Here is a 20875-nt window from a genome sequence, read left to right on the forward strand (position 1 = left end):
CGGAGATTCTTCACAACACCCTTCTGATGCACAGAAAAGGCTGCATTTTTTGTGGTTATATAAAAAATTTCACCCTTTTCCAAACTTCTTGGAAACAAACTTTTAAGTTTCTGTGTAACTATTCTTGGAACTTTTAACAGACTTTTAGTAATGAAGGGTTCCAATCTTTCATTATTTTGATTCTGTTAATGAAAAAGACTGTTTTTTTCATTATATCTTCAAATACCTTTATAGTCTGTATAAATATATACATATAGTTAAGTTTAATCTTGCTCCCTTTGAAGCAAATGCTTGTTCTTGTCAAAGATTCCAAAAAGACCATGAGCAAACACAAGTACACCAGTTACTTAAAGTCACTGCATTAATATTTACTCCTTAGTTTCAACTAGTAATTGGAAGAAGAAATCGGCAGGGCCCTAGCTTTAATCATACTACAACCTTTGCTACAACATTTAACTGTCCCTTAGGGCATAGTAGATGATTGCTTTTTATACAGAGTAAACAATAAAATTGCTGCATCATTACACAGTAAAGAAAAAGCAGGATGAGAACGGCAACAAGATATAAGTCCTTGAGTGACCATGTTGCCTAGTGCTACTTCTGGCATGACTGCTTTTACATTTCATCTTTGTGACTTTAGTGATAGTTATGCTCAACCTAGCAATGTGAACTCAGAGTCTGCAAGTGTAAAATTGTAGTAGTGAAAGAGATTATTAAATTTAAAAAAACCAGATGCATGCATTTGTCAGAGCAAAATGGTACACATGAATATTGCAGAGAAAGCACAAAAACCTGAAAATCCCATTAAGTCACGAATTTACCTGAGAGTAAAATTTGGTGTCTCTTACCATCTTTGTGTCTTTGCCTTTTACCTTTAGAATAATAAATTATTGTTTAAAACAAGAAAAGCTTACATTCCTATTGCAAATCTACTAACAGTAAAAGTATTGGCTTGAGAAAGACATCCCAGTTCAAACATCATTCTGACTCTCAATGGTAAATTTTATAAATATACACATCCGTGTGTATATAAATATATGAACACTCACATATATATATGACAAATATATGTGATAGACACAAAGAGCTCACAAACAGCAGAATCTGTCTATAAGGTAACAGTTTTTTGGATATTGCAAGTAAGATACAGATCATTCCCTGTTACTAAAAATTTCTATTCTACCAATCACCTATTTGATAGCTAAAAGAAGCTACAGAAAAACATGCTTTTCTAATACTGCTTATAGAGAAAAGCATACCTTTAGAATGCTTCTTTTACAGAAAAACATTTTTTTCTAATGCTGTTTTTAATTGAATGTCATGTCCTAAGAGAGATGAGATACATCATAAAATAAAGATGCCGTATTTGCCTCTGTGAAAAGAAAAAACCCTGCATTTTAAGGATTTTAATTTAAAAATACACTTGTCAGAAAAAGCTTTTAAAAAGCAAATGAAACCCTTCTGCTGGGTTTCCTGCTTGATAAGAGAATTCAAGCTTTAATTTTAGTATATGTGATACTACAGTCACAAACAGACTTTTTCAGCTTTGCTCCACTATTATCTATAGAAGCTTGTTATTGGAGCCAAAGTCTATTAACATATTTGCTGAAATACATGTTTCCTTCTAACTTTATTAATTTTACTAGTAGTAAGTTTTATAACACATTTTATAATAAATTTTCTTTATTTTGGACACAGTGTCTGAATAAAGCTGAAAAAAAACAAGACAAAAAAGGACCTATTGAACCACTAAATCAAGTCTATCCTACATTTGGAAACGAGTCATTTTAACACTGTGGTTTGGGTTTGTGTGGTGGGGTTTTGGTAGTGGGGGAGGGGCTGCAGGGGTTGCTCCTGTGAGAAGCTGCTAGAAGCTTCCCCAGCTCCAAGTCGGACCCACCGCTGGCCAAGGCTGAGCCCATCGGCGATTCTGGTAGTGCCTCTGGGAGAACAGATTTAATGGGATATTTAGTGGGAATGTGAGGGAAACCCCTCTGCAGACACCAAGGTCAGTGAAGAAGGTGGGGGAGGAGGGGATGCCCCTGCAGCCCGTGGTGAGACAAGACGGCAGGCTGTCCCCTCCCAGCCCACGGAGGGGAGCGAGGGAGCAGATGCCCACCTGCAGCCCTGGAAGGAGCCCACGCCAGAGCAGGGGGATGGATGCCCCCCAAGATGGCTGGGACTCCATGGGAAAGCCCACGCTGGAGCAGTCTGTACCTGAAGGACTGCAGCCCGTGGGAAGGACTCATGCGGAGAAGTTCATGGAGAAGGTAGAAGTGCATCTACCTATAGTTTTAAAAAGATCTTATTGTCTCAAAAGTATTCTCTATAAGTAAGGTTTTCAACATGCCTGAAAAGGAGGGTTGTAGATTATAGTAGTAGCTCAAATGTAGTGCCCAAGAATATAGCTACCTGCTCCTTGTAACAGGTTATTATTTTCACAACCAACCATCAGCTTCTGTTAAATTTCTCCCAATAATAAAAAAATTCCCAGAAAATAAAAAAATTCCACAATTTAATAACATGCATCTATCTGTGGAGTAATTTTCTAATTAGTACACGTAAAGCCAAAGAGGCTGGTCTTGTGATATTTGAGAGATGCTTTGTGTTTCCAATTGTATCTCAGTAAAACTTCTTAAGCATGTACTTAAGATTCTGGCTACATTGTTGGGGAGAGAGGAGGAAAAGAAGCAGAAATGAGCTAAAGTCAAGTCAATTTATTTCATTATGTTATTGACATTTTTTCCATAATTACATATGAGCAGTTATGGTGACTTGCTTGCTTCTTGCAGTCACGACTGCATCAACCTGACCTAGGGTCTTCAACTAGAGTAAATAGCAGTAGTCAGTGGTGAAGCATTATGAGAGAGCTTACAGATTAAACATTCAGGCGAGGTATAAAATACAGGATATTTAAAACATAAAACCTGTTTTTATCAATACCCTGAGTTTACCATACGTGCTCCTTACAGGTGCTTTAATTTTGGGCGATGGTGGAACCCAGGCATTTGGGTACAAAAGCCTTTTTGTCCTGGCATTAACATGAGGGTACATCCAAGCCCTTTCCCCCACCTTGACACATTTGGATGCAGGTTGAAGCATACTTCTAGATGTTAAGTTTCTCTGAGCATGGAGTTTAGGAGTAACACTGACCTGCAAAAAGAAGGGAAGAAGGGATACAGTGTAAGATCATGTATCTTGAAGAACTCCAGCTATCAGTAATAACTTTCTCTACTCTGAGTAATAGTCTACATATTATTATTTATTATATTAGATATATTTATTCTATATTTAGGTGATACCAAATGCCATAAAGGCACAACAAATTAGAGGAAGATCTTGGAACTCTTCATAGAAACACAAACCTTAACAGCCTTTTGCCCAATACAGCATTGACCCTGGATGACATACTGATCACTTGACAGGAGCAGAAATCCAGGTGGTTTCTCTGAATATACTTAGGAAGGAATGATTCTTGGGCAAGAATGCTGACACAGCTTCAGCTCTGTGGGTGATTATTTGGAAACAGATCATGACATAAGTGGTAATAAATAATACAGACTTTTGCCCAACTTAACAGCTCCTTTACAAACATGGCTTGTATCTTTAGCAATTAAATGGAAAGATTTGGGGCAGCACCTGAAAAATTTGACCTTGGATGTAAAATGACAGACTCCTCTTGATGTTCACAGTGTGCAATGATTTCTCCACCCTGAAATTGTGAAGTCTGGAGGAAGAGGAAAAAAAAGCTGCAATAATTAACACATTACTAGCAGAATAAAGAAAGGACATAAAGAACTACTCAGTAATAAGATATTTGGTGGAAGGAAACATCCTCACAAATCCTGATGTAGTTGTAGAAAACTGGAATGGAGAAGAAAGGTGGATTTCAGCATCTCACTAGAGTGCTAGTGGGCAGAGGTTTCTGCTAACTAAGCACAGTCCAAGCTCATGGACAATCTAAATTCTTCCAGCCCAAGCAGGAAGTCATGAGAGGAATTAAGATCTAAAGCGTGGACTTAGATTTGGTAGAACAATATCAAAAGAAGTTATTTCACTATTGCCAGCTCATTATGTCTAGTGAATTGCTTTCTACTGTCAGTAAATATTTCCATTTATGTGTGAGACTTGCTAGGATCCACAATTATTAGCTATAATGTTATAGACATAAATTATGTAAGTTATAATGTCGAGTCTTCCTCTCTCTGTTAGCATATCTCATGGAAGGAGCTATCCCTGAAAATATACTTGTTTTTTAAAAATGTCCTAAGAAACATCCTCCCTTATTTTCTGCTAATGATCTGAAATGAGCTCAGGCTGTCTGTCAGCGTGCTCCGTGCTGCTGGTGAAGCAGACTATTGAGAGTCTAAAATTGAAACATCACCCAACAAACCAACAGCTTTTCAGCAGAGAGCAAATGATCTTTTCCCCATCCTGCTTCTCAATTTAAGATATCGCAGTATGACAGCAGTCATGACTCATCGGTTGACTTCTCAGTGTTCTGAGCTCTGGAAGACATATTAACAATATTAAGGATATCTGGATGTTAAGGCTCCTCTCCTCTATTTCCCGCATGTCCTGCGTTCTCAAGCTGCCTGGGTGGCACCCGATTCAATGACCAAGGCATCAATCATCACTGACCTGGATCAGCAAGAGAGGGCTGGGAGGACATGGCAATGCGTGAATTGAGAGGGTCCCTCCAGTACTGTAGAGTGACAAGGTCTCTTGAAGGACCCACTGCACTTATGAGGGTCAGAAGATAATGGCAATAATCACATCTTGAGGTAGGGAAAGAGAAAGATGAGATTAACTGAAGCAGAAGCCAGAACAGCCTGGCAGTGGCTTTGATTTTGCTTTCTTCTTGAAGTTTCCGATACTAAGAGGGCTCTGATGGCAAAGGTGCCAGAAACAAAAGGTATTGCAGACATCTGAGTGTGAAGACTCAAATAACAGGAAATAGTTTAGGGTAAGCTGCCTGCAATTACTTAAATAAACAGGATCATTTAATTTGTTTTGTCATTGAAAAAACCCAGTCCCTCTGAAGGGACAAGAACTGTCTGTAATTTTTCAAGGATCCTGTGAGAGAGAGCCAGACTTGCCAGGTATGCAGTTGTTACCTCCAACACACAAGAGACTGTCATCAGCCTCCAGCACACATCAGACTGGAAACAGCCTGAAAAGGAGGTTGAAGAGAAAGCTAGAGGAGGTGTCTCTGGAGCTCAATGATATAACCTTAAAATGTCATGACATTAAATTCAGATCTGACAAAAAGCTTTTGATAACTTGCAAGTCTGAACTTAAGAAATCAAAAGAATAAACGCAGTGTATTTGGTTGCCTGAGTCATTCTCGGGTGACTTTGACCTTTCCTTTGCTGCAGTTACTAACCAAAGTGAGGGGAAAGCACAGGAAAGGAAAAATCAGTAATTTTCACATAGATCCAGTATCTGCCATCCAGCCTTTTGGCACAGAGCTACAGGAGGTAGCCTGTAAAACTTGGTGCACAGTTTACAAATCAGCCAGCTTTATGGTTCCAAGAAGTCCTAAAATCATCCTCTTCTGAAGAAGGGATACTATTTTCAAAGCCAGAGCATATCAGCAACCTCCCACTGGATGGTTGCAACACAAAAGGAAGGACCGATGCATGGATGGCTTGGTACCAAGAGCTCTGTTATCCACTTTGCTGCTGGGTAGTCCAAGCTTGGAGCAAGCCTTCTCTCCCGTATATTCTCAGGTCCGACAGAGCTGCCAGAGCTCACCAGCTGTATACGCAGAGACTTGAGAAAATTTCCTTTTGTCAAACAGTGCAAAGGCACCTGTGGTTGGAATGGACACGTTTACCCTACGACTTGAAGACAGAAAGGTTGTGCTCTGTCCCAGTTAACCATGTTGCTATTAAGCACCCTGTGTACAATTCAGAATATGCAAATATTATTTAGAAGAATAGGCTGCAAAGTCAAACTTTTCTGAATGTCTAATCCTAGCATTTTTGCCAGAAGTATTTTCCCTCACCTTGTGGGCTACAGCTGTCAAATGGCAAAGAAAAATAACTGTTGGAGGTGGAAAAGGTTACATAGCATGACTAGGACTGCTAATTTTGGCCTGTAAATAGAATCTATCTTTTCATAGAAAAAAAATCATAAAAAACCCATAACAAAGCAAACTCGATTAGTCTTTGCAATCAAGTTGTTAATTTTAGTTAGAGAATGCTTCCTCTTCCCATACAGCTTGAGTCAGCTCTAGCATATTTATATCAAGTCATCATACACACACAACTGCATGCTGAAAGAAACATTCTGCAAATGAACAAGATGCAAACAAAGGTTTCATTCCATTCTTTAATAGTAATTTTATTATTAATTTTGGTTTTTATTGAGAGACAGATGAAAGCACTATTTTTTTCCCCATATGCCTTTAGTTTAACAATTTGCTTTTCAAAAAAATTTATCACACTCTAGAAACAACCATCACAAAAATTGGTAATTGTAAAACACAACTCTAATGCCCATGCTTGAGCTGCCATTACTAGCATCATAACAAAAGTTCATCATCAGGAATAGTTATGCAGATGTACATATTTCTGAGGGTCAGACATTTCAAAGCTTTCTTTCTACTGCATAAGCTATTAGGTCAGAGTTTTGCACCCTTTCCAGAGATTTCCTTGAGCACAGTAATAAGCTGGAAAGTACTGCCTAGTGCTGAAATTTCCCAATGATTATGGAAGAGGAGTTTCTTATTCTCATTCCAGTCATTTACACCAGACGAGATAGCTGTGGCAAGGAAAGGATTTAAGTTCCTAACCTCAGCTGAGGCTGGGAAATTCCCCTGTAATAGAAATAATACAGTCAGAAACCTTTTCTTTGAATTTTTTTTTTTTACAAGTTTTGGCAAAGGTGACCTGCTGGAGCAGAACAGGATTATCTGGAGCACATCTACAGATCCTGGAATTTTAGGGTCCCAAAAAGCACAGCAGACTCTGGGGAGGCTGGTAATTAAATTGTTAGGGGCCATAATTAAAACAAGCTCTCAAGTTTGATCAAGTAACACTGAGATCCAGCAAGAAAACAAAATGAACCCTTACAGCCAATCTTAGCACTCCTCCTCAGAAAGCAGAAACATTTCTTTGTGTAAGAAGCTGTTCAGATGTCTAGATATTTGCAGTGTCTGTATCCATGCCTAAAAATGTACAACATAACACGTGACAGGTAACAGCAGCTTTCTGAAGATGAAATATTGATTCCATTCTAATAAATAATAAAAACACAATACATCTTCCGTGACACAATAGGTTAATTTATTAGATTAACTTTTTATTTGGAAAAGCAACTTCCAAAATTGTTTCATATGATAGTTGAAAATAGATTTAAATTGATCAAGCTTGTAAAATTTCTATAGCTAATCCAGTTAACAAGTTAACGTTAAGTTATGCAGGACTCAGACATAATTCCTACAAAAATAGCAGTTGATTTCTGTTAGTTTTATCTTAACTTCCACATCTTGTTCAAAATCATCCACAGATGTGGCAGGAATGCCTTCCAGGACTGCAATAGTTCTCTTTTAAGGTTAAGGTGTGTGGACAAGAAGAACAATTCTGATGAAATTTTGAAAAACTCAAATAAATACGTTACTTTATTTACTTTTAAAAGTTTGTTTCATAATTCTGCATAAACTAGGAAATTTTTTTTTCTGCAAAGTCATCCTCTTAAAACTAAACTATAAGCAGCAAGCATCTCAAAAACCTTATGTGCAAAGCAAACTCAGCATCTGATCTTTTATTTCAAAATCTCTAGTATGTAAAAATACCAAAGATTTTTCTTAAAATCTTTCAATTTGAGTCTTCCCTCCACCTGTAGGGCCATATTATACCAACACAACACAGATTGCCAATATTAATTAAGGTGGCATTGACAGAACAGCCATCATGAGTTTTTCCCTTCTTTTTTATTGAAATTAATGTCTTGAAGCAATTCTGAAATGAATCACATTAGATCATCCAGCACTCCTTTCCAATTCTGTTTTGGAAAAAAACCCCAACCAACCAACAAAAAAAAATTTCAAAAAAATTTCTGATGCACTGCATCTTACTAATTCAAATCATGGATACAACAAGCTCATAAGTGCATTCAAAACAGTAGGTAGATGTACCCATGAAATATTGCTACTTCCAAACAGAAACTGCTTAATTTCCAAATGCAATGGATCCGGAAAAACAATGATTGCAACCCACGTGTCTCAAATTACAGATAAATGCCCTAAGCTATCAATCAGACCTACTGTCTAGTCTGGAGTCTCCTCTATGCCTACTTTGTTAGGAAAAAAAAATCCTGATATAAATTTTTCTGGAAAAAAAACCAAACCAGCACCCAAATTTTTGAGGAAAAAAGATTTAACAAAAAAGGCATCAGAGAAAAAAGTTCAGTTTTCAATTATGTCTTCTCTGATCTCATGCCTCTAATTCATGGCATTTTATATGTTAATAAATATTAATACACATTATATTATTGGCAAAAATTTAAGTAGAAAATACTGATGCTGGCAGTAAGCCGTGTTTATGTAAATGAATAAAGCAAAGTTAAACTCAGTTTGGTTGTTAAGGTACATTGGATTCTACTGAAAAGATACTAAAATATGAAATTGTTAACAGTTGTTCACTAACCCCAGTGTGTGATTTCAAGGAAGCATAGCTACGATTGTAATGAGTTATTGATTTGATATGGACACACTTACCAAAATTTTATTGTGAAACTATATGAAATTCTCTACCTGAGTTGGCCAATTACTGGCAACAATGATTGCTCTGCTTGCTGTCCTGCATATGCTGATTTCTAAGATTAAATTAATTGTATGCAGTTAATCCCATAATGATATTTCAAAAATACCTAAAACTGTCAAGCAACACATTATGTTTTATTCATATTTCATTAAAAAGTCTTTCCAAAGAGGCAGGAATTTCAAACAGATTATTATATTTGAAAAGGACTACTAATATTCTTGAAGAACTCATTCTTTCTACAATGTAGTAAGCTGTTATATTATCCCCTTGAATAATTTTTTTATAAATTTCAGGCTTACAATGAGGAGAAGAATAATAGCTAATTTGCTATTCAGTCATCTGATTCTTTGTCACTAAATATTTTATAAGTTTTAATGCATTTAAAATCAGAAATTTATATTATCTAGCTGTACATATGTTTTCATTTACTTATCAATACTGAAAGTCAATTTGGAAACATTTCTTAGTTTTTTATATGAGAAGAAAATCCAAAAATCAATGACTTGCAACAGAGAAAAATGTATCTTCAGTTTCCAAGCTCATAATTTCTCTTCTACATGTAAACTCTTTGACCACATTGATCTACACTTTATTTATATTGTACAAGATTCTGAGCCTAGAGAGATCTGTATTTCAGTGTAACTGAGGTCAGTGGGATGTCACACATGCTTCAAGCCTGTATCAGTGTAAGTACTGCTCAAGCCCTACGTGCAGGAAAATATTTTCCCAAGAGTTCTCAGTAAGATCACTTAAACTTAATTTAAAAGGGCTGGGCAAATGTTTTTGTCTATACACACAACTCTCATTGCTCTGAATATTACCCAGGACAGAAGAAAAGATTCTACAGGGTTTAAATCTTTATGTATATTTGCTATGAAATGAGCAGAAGAATGCAGTACAAAAGCCAAAAGGAACAAGATAATGAGAACAAGCTGGAAATCTCAGCATTACCAGACAGTTTTTACTATTTTGTGTCTAAAGAGTGAAAGAGGTATGAAACATTAAGATAAAATCAATCTTATATTCAGTAAATATTGCACAAATATTGCTAACAAGAACACATGTGTCAGCAAGAGTGTAAGATTACATGGAGAGACTGCTGAAAAAGCAAGCAAACAGAAATCCCAGGCAAAGACAGGCAATGTGAGGCATTCTGAAAGACAGATTTATGGAACACTGTGGGAAGTTGTCATGACAAAGAAGGGGGAAAATGAAACGCAGTGGTTTATCACTTGTGATTCCTGACTTTACTTCTGAGACTCCTCCTTTAGTTACCATAGAACAGGCATCTTGTGGAATGTGCAGGGATACAAGGTAGAGCACATGCAACGCCATCTTAGACTTAGCACATGCAGAACCACAAATATATCAGCTATTCTGAGGTTACATGCGGAGGAAAAGAGCAGGAAATCTAGACTACAGACTTCAGACATTAAAGTTACTGGGCATAATTTCCTTGAGCAATGTGCATTTGCATGGTGGATGATTCCAAAAGTAAGCCTCTGGTTCTGCAATCCTTCACAGAAATAATTGCAGGACCGCTCCGTCAAGTACTGTATCTGTGCTGGATGGTTCAGAAATGGTGTAATATTTAAAGAAGGCATAGGAGGAGTCACAGGTGGCTGAATCATTTGAAAAATGTAGACATGAAATGGTCTGTCACTACTTGGTAACTGAAAGGAATTAGAATGACTCTATCATATTTCTCATGTATTCAGGAGAAAGGGAAGAGAAGCATTGGTGTGCCCACCACAGACCAGCCTAATAAAAAGTCTTGACAGAGTAGACACATGCATACCCACTTTATGAATATGCATACGGGCTATTGTACATGTCGCTTCGAGACAGAACCATGACTTATACAAAATGCAGTTCGGAGTGCCAAGCAGACATTATAAATGTCTAGAGACATCATTGTCAAGAAGAAATATTTGATTTCAAAGTATGACTGAATTTTAAATATGGAATACAATCACATAACATATTCTCATTTATCTCCATCAGTGTTTATGTCTTACCAGCTATAAATCCACTTAATTGAAAAAGATGTGAATTAATTTCTTCAATTTTATTATTCATAGATAAATGTGTCATATTAACCAAATGGAAGGCTGTCAAAATATGGAAGGCAGTCTTTCTGATAGTTAAATTTTTGCCTTTGATCACATGGATATGCTTTTCAGTAGTTGTTCCTACAACTTATTTCACAGCATTTGTATACTTAACTAGAATGTTCTTGAAATCTTCTGAAGATACTTGCTTTTGTAGTGTTGATTTTGATGTTTGCAATGTTAGCATTATTCACCATGCTAAGATAATAATACAAACTGTCTGCTGCAGGATTCTGCATGTGCCATTGAACTACTAAGAGAGAGAAGACTCGCTGTCTGTGAATTTAACATTGAAAGAGAAAAAAATTTAAGTTTTATTCTGTACAATAAAATGTCTAACTCTTAACTGCAACCAGTTGTCTACCAAGAATTGTTCAGATTTTGTTAGGGTAAGGATTACTTTAACACATTCTACTTGCAACTGCAATGTTCTTCAAGCATGCACAGTCATACGTAAGATGAGATAGAATAAGAAACTCGATTTCAGGCAATTACTTAAACACACTCTAAACTACTGCAGCTCTGAGAAATAGCATTATCAAAAAGGCAAACTGCTGTAAAGAGCACAAAATTGTATTTTCTTACATTTATTCAACTTGTCATCCTGTTCAATTATTTAAAAATATTTCAAAGCCTGCCTAAAAATTCTTGGTTTATGATATCAAGATTTTCAGTATTACTTCCCTCTCAGGTTCTTCCTCAATGTTTTGTTATTATAATGTTAACTTTTCAGGACAGATATTGCTTCATTTTATATAGCAGTGCACATACTTCAGGGGCTTAAATATAGACTTGCTGAAAATATTCTTCTACAGTTAAAGTACCACTGCCACTTAAGCTGCATTTCTTAATCTTGTGACACATGCATTCTTTTGGTAGCATAGGCCTATTCCTACAAGTAGTTCCCAGTCTGGTCATGGGTTTAGACACTGTTTTCACCCTTCTTCATTGCAGCCTTCATAGTAAAGAATCATGACACAGGTTCCTGTACAGCTACTCAAACCAGATGGAGAAGGTTCACACAGCAAAAACTTCAGCCTTGCCTCTTGTGGAATTTTCTCAAGGAATTACAGTTACTGCACAGTATGTATCTTTTCTCTTACCTACTCTCCTATTCTATTTTTTGCATCTTCTGTATACTAAATTAACATTGTGGTCTGGAGCATTCTTCAGGATCGTGGTTGTACTGTGAATGTCCCTGAACCTTCAGCAAACAATGTAAAAAGCAGGTCTTCCTTCACTTCTCAGTTCCTTCACCATAAGACAAGGGTAGTTGACATGGGTCGCACATAGGTCCCTTGCTGAAGCTACATCACATGACCAGTGTGTTGACATAAAGGATTCCAAGAAATTGAAATACTTCGCTGTAGGGGGAAATGAGTTAAGAAAACTCGCCAGAATGTCATAGTAAGCAGTATACTAGGGATAGCACAAACCTAATTCACACATCAAAAAGAACCAGCCCAAAAAGCAGGTCCCAGTTTCAAAATGCAAAATAACCAAGACCCTTACCCTTGGGACAGAGGAAGTCCTAAATAAGAACAAAGAATGAAGATAAAAGTGGAGGAAGTGGAAGAAGCAGGGCAACTGAAGGACTGTCTGTTTAATAACTCTGTTGATGTTCCTGAAATGTTATACCCAAAAAAGTGACACACAAAAATCCATAGCATTTGTCAATTGGAATGAACAAATTACCTGCCCTGAGGTTGTTAGGGGACTGGTGATATACTGGCGAAGTAAACAGAGAAGGAAAAAACTTGTGGAAACTTGTATTTCTTCCTTGATCTGGCTCTTGTTAGAGGGGTAGAAGAATTGCCTCTAGGAAGGCTACAGCCTGTGTTAGTTTTATTTTAGACTAAGTAGAAATGCTCAGAGGTCTTAAACTCTATTTATTTAAAAGTACACAATACTCTTATGATTTCAAAATGGTAGAACTTTGGTTATTTTCATCTTTGCTGACATTCCAGAAAAATGGTGTCCGAAAGGTCTGAACAACTTCATTGACTGAAATGCCAGATTTTTTTTTTTTTTTTTCACATGCAGGATTTCCTCCAGTACTATTTTTGACAGAAGTTAACCTTCTCTGTGATAAAAAAACCTTAATTTCACCTTCAAATATTATGGAAAAATTTAAAGTAAAAACTTAGAAGAATCCCAATTGATAAAATCATATCTTGTCTGGAAGACAATAATTTGATATTTTTATTTGTACTGTTTTTACTTATTAGCAGGTTTTACTACTAAAGAACTCCTTTTATTATTTGAGTTTTTATTTTTACTTGTAGGACTTTGCTCTATTTGGTAAAGTTTTTCTGAAATCTGAAAGTAGCTGTCTTCTCTCTCTGAACAAAGGGGTTTGTCATAGTAACATGGCTATGTCTGGTTAAGTTCTTGTTAACAGATGATGTACTTGACCTTAATCAGAAGTGAGAGTAAATCCATTGGTTACAGATTTCATCCACAACCCATACCTCCAGAGCAGATGTTATTATAGTAGCTTTGCAAGTATACAGACTGCTGTCAAACACTGTGAAGAGAGCTTTCTTATGTTTATTCATCTGAATTATACTCCTAGATCAGTCCCTCTTGGTTGGCAAGGAAGGAAAACATGGTCAGGATCTAGTTTTTGTTGCTGACATAGTTCTTGCAAGCTGGGGAGTTTCTCTCACACCCTAAAAGGGTTAATACCAACGCTGGGTACCAGGCTATAAATAATTTTAGATGTGAGCAAAATAGAGCTTAGTACTGATACCATAAAAAAAGAAAAAATGCTGATGCTCACTGGTAAGTTCTCAGATCAAGCAGAATGTGGTTGATTGTGGTACTATGGGGAACAGGGACAAGTTATGGACTGTCACAGGAAAGTACTGGAGCAGCTACTATGAATAACAGCACTCTAGTAATCAACAGTGGAATCAGCAAGACTTAGACCACTCTCACCACATTTGCAAGAACAGCAGTCAGTAGCAAGTGAGCACTGAGATACCAAATGATGACCTGGTGGCTTTTATCATCAGCTGCCGAATGGCTCCTTGTTGAGCTACCCTTCAGTCAGTCAGGCTATAGAAGATTTACGGACCTTGAATCTAAAAGGCATCAAGGGAGATGGCTAGGACACCAGTGTTGCTTTGGTTTTGACATTCCTGATTTCCTTTGTTGTCTAAAGGTTTTATTTTTTTTTAAAAAGTGAAGGACCAGTTTTTAACACTTGAGAAAATCCTTGAACAACTAGATATAGCACTTTTTTCATGAGGCATAATCTTATGTTCTACCCTAGCAAGTCCAGAGAGCTTCTAAGTGCTTGGTCTTTTCTAGAATATTTTTTTTCTTTTCATTTTACGTAAGATTCCTTTAAACTCTCTCTCCTCTTTGAAAATAATTTCTATAAATCTGAGACAGTTTTGTATGGATTAAGATAACCCATTGTTCAGTGGCATAAATAACTGAAACCATGAGTAATCCAAAATCTGAGAATTTAGGACAACTAAAATGATACCAGATGTTCCTTTATTTAACAGATAAGTCCTTTATAACACCATTACAATATGTCACACTAAGTACCAGCAAGGACTTGTAAGGTGATGAGAAGCAGCACTGAGGTTTATGTCTTTGGCTGATAGCACTGGGATATTCAAAGGGAGGGTGTCTCTCCAGCAGATGCTCCCGACACCAAGATCTTAAGCTCAAGTTCTGTGGGGGAATACACACCAAAAAGGAGCACTATAATAGGCAGAATAAATGTATAAGTGGGCTAAGATCTCAGCCTCTTGTTTTTGATAACAAAGCCATTATATGGTCTCCAAATCAAAACGTAGGCACTCTGAGGTTTCTTTTGTTTTTTGATTTGTGAGAAGCAATGTGCGCACCTTTGCGTAGAAGACAGAAAAGACAGCAAACTGTCAACGTGCAGTTCAAAGTGTTTGCATTTCACTATCCATGTTTGGAGTATTCTTTTTAATGACTTTAAAATAAGGAATAGCATAACCAAATGTATTTATTGCATGAAGAAACTTCAACGAGCTTTGCCTCAACATGACATTTAAGAAATATAAAGAATTTGAACAATTCCAACAAAATAACTTTAAAATTGCTTTTCTTAATGCATAGAGATCTAAATCGTTTTAGGAAAAATCAGTTGCATAAACAGGTTGTGTAGTCAACATAGCATTACAAGTCCTTCTGTGGTTTCCTTTTGAAAAAGTGTCCTGCCCTAGCCTACCTATATGAAGGTCCAATAACTTTATGTGAGCAGCAACATACCAAGGAATAAAACCAAACCCCAAAACTCAGCAAAACAAATTTATGGACTCTGTAAGGACTATTCTCTCTTTCACCATCTTTGTTTACAGGAACTGCTGCCCCACAAATTCATTCACATGCTGAAGTGTGGAGAGCATCAGGACCACTTTCTAGTTTATAAAAGGGTTACAGTTTAAGGTCGTATGATTTCAGGACATAAAAACATTTCAGAAGACAAATCTGATTTTGACAAAACATACTAAAAATAATCTATAGTGAGGTCATTTAAAGTGCCCCAACTGAATTTTGATGAACTTGCCACCTACAAAAAATCTGCTTTTAGGGAAAGCGCTATGTATCTGTTAAGCATTAATGTAAGAATTAATGAACATGTCTCTGACTAATGCCAAGCAAAGAGAAAACATGATTTTTTTTTCAGAAGCTGACTCATCATATATTATTTTTAATGATACATTCCAGAAATGGCAGTTTTCAGATTTTATGCAGTTAAAAACCCTCTTTACTTGAATACCTTTTATATTTCAGTGACTTTAAAATTAGACAGACAAAGGACTACCTGACAGTTTATGCCTTTTCCACTTAACTGTTCAAATGGAAGAAAAAGGCCATCAACCTTTCCCCGTTCCTTACCCCTAGGTACAAGTGAAAGATCGAATCCATATGCTCTCAGCACAAAGCTAATCATTTTGATATAAACCCCAGAAAGAAGTCTCTTCCTAACACAAGGGCTAATTAAAAACCTGTACGAATAACCTTAACCATAGGATACATTTCCATAAAAGGGGAAGAAAATCTCTTGTGAAGAGTTAATAATGTCTTTTTCACCACCAGACCTACACAATACAAATATTATTTACATGCCAATAAAGGATGGCCTTAAGGGGAATAGATGAAGTGTGATGGGATTTTGTTTACTCACCTCAACATACAGACTGAATTCCATCTTCTCATTCAGCCTATATTCAGCCTGGATTTGGTGCAACCACTCTCATTTTACAATATAACACTGTATTAATTATTATTTTCATCTTATAGCAAAAATCCCTAGCCATAAAGCAGAATCCCAGTGCGCTTGGCATTAGACAAACATCAAATTAAAGCTCAGGTTTCTCCAGATTAAAATTCCAAGCTCCTTCACAGCAAGATAAAATTACCATAAAAATTTTATTAGAGTAAGCCTTCCATGCCATTATCAACAGGTAATCTGGCATTTGTATAATGGTCTTTGTTGATTTATAAAGTATTTAAGGAAAATAAGACACAAATTGATAAAGTGTACAGCAGGAGAGGAAGTATACTTTAATTCTTTTCCCATGAAAAACCTACATTCAAACTGACTTGGTCTTGTTCATCTTGCTCCTTCTAACATAGATTTTCCAGACTAGAAAGTATTTCTGCATTCTAGAAGCAACAGAAATAATTATTTATGCATGTAAATTTTACAGGCTGTCATACCTGCTGTCGCAACAGCTCATTAACAGCACTTACACTGTTGGGAGACAGATGCAGATCTATTTAGCCAATTTCTGCTTTCTAAATCTGCTCCCAAACATTGCCTCCACACCTCTTCATCTATCTTGAGAGATGTATGAAAAGTATAGCTAAAGCAGAGGCCTGTTGTACTCACAAAAGATAAAGTACACGAAGCAAACATTAATATTAGCTTGTTTTAAACTGAAGCATAAGCATCCTTAATGTACCATAAGTGCATAAGCATTTTTGTGCCCAGTAAAATTAGTATTGCCACTGCCAAGAATAAACCAGAAGCTTTAAGCTAACTGTGCCTTATGTTAACTGCACCAGGCCCCAGTCCTGGCCAGTTGGGCTTGTTACCAACTTGTTCTGAGAACTCCCGATGTAAACTGGACCTTGGTACCAGACGTTTCTTGTTGGGATGTAGATTTAAGTACGGGATGACAGTAAAGGTCTTGAAAATATGGCCATGGGTTGAAAGCAAAGGCTCCTAGAACCCATAACTCACACTTACCGGGCAGTGATAAAACACAACCCCCAAAGCTGGGCAAATGTTACTTTTGCCTTGAGAATAGAAGCAGCAGCTAACTAAGGTAACTCAACAAAGAAACCAAAAAACCAACCCAGCCAAGCTAGAAGATAACGAACCTGCTGCAGCCTGGGCAAGTACTCATTAAGCTTTTGCAACACCTAGCCCAGAGGCTGAGGCCAATTGTCTAGGAACAATATAAACACAATATATTTATAAATGGTTAGGACCCCCATTGTGGTTGGGCAGGGAGAAGAGATGCAACAGGTTCATTACCGTTTCAGCTTCCCTTGGTAGACAGGTTTTGAGTCTTATCTCCTCAACCTCACTGACCAAGGCAATCAAGAACTGTGCTATACACACTGCATCAGCTCTGTGGTACTGCCTGCTCACAGGTAGAGATGGTGAAGGATTAACTGACTACAGAGTGATAATGACTGATAACGGATATGAATTAAGCATTATCATAAAGAGCGTAGTTAAAGAATGTCAGTCTAGTAAAGTTTTGTTTAAAAGTTTAAAATTGGCTTACCTGTCTTCTAAACATTCCCATCACAGCAATATTTAATTCTCTAATTGACACAAATACACACATATTCAGTAACAACAAATGTTACCAGAATTTTGTGGAGCAAGGTAATGAAATAAGATCATGATTACTTTGATTAATTGTTATATGTGGAATGTGGCACTGGCAAACATAAAATACAATTTCAAAAATGTGTGAAATTTGTGATGCCATCATTGTGATGACTGATGCATGCACAAAAAACTTGCATGCACAAATCCAACATGAGACACAGGGTCAAGTACTGTAATTGGTTAACTTCAATTATTTTTTTTTAATTTCCTTACCTGAAATTGGAAAAGAAATTCAAATTGAGTAACTTATAATACAGCTGTCTTTCATGCAGCCATTGTGGCACTGGTGTTATTTCCATTTCTCCTAAATTATGGCCTGCAGAAAACTAGGAAAAAAATTAAGAAAAAAAATACATGTCCTTTTCAAAGAGAATTTGATAAGCATTACTGAATCTTCATTATCAAAGACAAAAAGCATGAATACTGATGACCTCAGTGGTGGCAAAATTCACTGTGTTTTATTTTATATTAATCATTCTGGGTTTAGCCAAAGCAAGTAGTAGATCTTTTATTACAGACATTTTGGAACAAATCACTTTGTATTTAAATCAAGTTTGTACTTCAGAAGGCAAGGGAACAAGGTCGCAGCCTTTTTTTCCCAGTCAGGTTCCCAACATTTATTCTTTTCTTCCAATCTGGTTTTATAAAAGCTTAGTACCTCCACTGGTAGTAAATACATATTCCCCATTTTAACAAAAGTAACTGCATCAGTTCCTAAGCTATGTCTGTAATTTTCTGACATTCAAATCACGTATCTCATACATACAACAAAAAGTTTAACTTTAGCATCCAGCAACAATCCAATTATGTAAATCATGCAATTATCACTTCTTCCATGCAAGTTTAGTGTCATACTAGTTCTAAAATTTACTGATGCTAAAGAGAAAAAGGGCTTCAAAGTTGAGTTGTCTTCAAAGGCATTTAAGAACTGATAAAACATCATGCAATGTGGTACTCGTATTCTTAAAAGGTATTATTTTTAGTGCTTCTTTTAGGAATATCAGTACTCTGTGCTCCTGGTGAGATGGATTAGCTCTCTAATCTGACTGAAAATTAACCTGGCAAGCAGACAAATACACATATATAAGTATTTTCATTCATTTTCAGCTAAATTAGTGAGATGATCCAACACACTGGCCACGAAATCACCAGTGCCAGTGCAATGGAGAGGGTGGCTTAGAGCCACTGTCTCGTCAGCCTTACATAGGCTTAAACCAGCCATGGAATCTCCTTCTGAGTTAGAGGATAAACTTCGCTCTTTCATTTTTTAAAAAAGGAAATGCTGTCAAGACCAAAGACTAATCAGTAAGTCACTGAAGGCTTACCTATTTACAATGCAGAGAGTAAAAGAATAGAAAAAGCAAAGATAAGGCATGAACATTACCAATATCTGTATACAACTATCAGCAGAGGGTATGCCCTTGTCTGAGATCAGAACACGCAGGATGTGAGCACATTCCCTGTCGTGCATTATTATGCCCAGAAATGTTAGTGGATTACTGGGTGCTAATTTTGAGTTACCCATCTTCTGATACACCCAGTGTGCTATGGTTCAAACTGGATACCGTTCTTCAAGATCTAAACACATGCCTGAGCAAAAGGATGAGCTACGTTCAGCTCAAAGCCAACAGAGGACTTGTCTGTAGGAGGGACCAGTAAGCTCTTAAGCAAAGACGGTAACATAATTGCAATGTGAAAGCAACATGATGATAAATGAAAAGAAAAATGTGCTTTCTGGGGAAATCTCTGGGTTGGTGGTGTTCTGTGTGCTGCACAACATGCTACCTTAGATACAAATGAAGCTGTAACAGTCCAATATTCTTTGTTTTGCATAGCTGTATTCGTAGAGACTGCCTGTAAATCGTATGGGTTGTAGGGAGCTTTAAAGTTGTTCCTGTTTCGTTGAAGACAATATATATATTCCCCACTATCTTTCAGCAGGAAAGGTTTCTGTCAAAAGAGGAAATTATTTACGTGTATATACGTAATTCATTTTTCATGATTACAAGTTATATATCTATATATTTTACTGTGAGAAGAAAAGTAAAAAAGTACCCAAATGTTCTGATAAGATGCTTAGTAGCAACACTGAATTGACTAGAAAGTTATTCTATTACCATCACAGTTCTCTATTATTTCCACTCTAAATAATTATTTTCAAATCCACCAACAGCTAGTTAAGTATTACTATTTCTTGTTCAGAAAACAGTCTTATATAACCCCATTAATAATACAACTTTTTTACCCAAACCTGAACAAACTTTTTAGTAGTTAAGTTTCTCCATCTATAAAAACAGAGGTAAGGACTGTTAAGATTAAAAAGATAACATAAAGCTCTATAGTAGCAAACACCTATACAGTTAAAGATTGTAAATACCAGCGATACCTAGTTGTTTTGAAAACATGTCATTATAGTTGCAAGAAATTTTAGTTTTGTGGACTGTAATGCTTCTTAAAAATTTTGCAGCCATATCTGAAATCAAAAGTCCCAAGGGACAAAATGTAACACAGATTTTATTTTTATTGTGCATCCAAAATATTTCACAACATTGTGCACATTGAAAGAAATCTGTTTTTTTTTCTGTATTGCCTATTTTTTTTTTGTTCATGAAAAAGTGTATATGCAAAATTATAATTAAACCAGGTATGTGTCTGCCTGTCATTGAATGCACCAAACTAGTAAGAGAACATAGGCGATGTCCCATTTGGCTACACCAAGAGCAGACTGTCCAGTACCACTCACAACAAATACTGGCCTCATACCTGGCATGTCTGATCAGGACAATTTGACTTAGTGCTAGAACAGCTCAACTACAGGGAGCACTGGCTAAGTACTAAGTTTAAGTGACTGCTACGCACCCAGGGATGGAATAAATAATTCCAGTGACCACTATTCTCCTCCCAGAATAATTCTAGGTACCATCTCCTCCCAGAACTCCCCTATGGCTCTGACCATTGCAAAGTGTAATTTGGCTTCCATTTCCTATTTTTAAGAATTAGAATTCAATCCTGCTAATTACAATTCTAATAGTTTATTCTCTTTAAACATTTTCTTAATTCTAAGAACAGATTTATCCTTTTCCAGAGAC

The sequence above is a fragment of the Aquila chrysaetos genome, chromosome 13, assembly GCF_900496995.4.
Source record: "Aquila chrysaetos chrysaetos chromosome 13, bAquChr1.4, whole genome shotgun sequence".
Lineage (NCBI taxonomy): Eukaryota > Metazoa > Chordata > Aves > Accipitriformes > Accipitridae > Aquila > Aquila chrysaetos.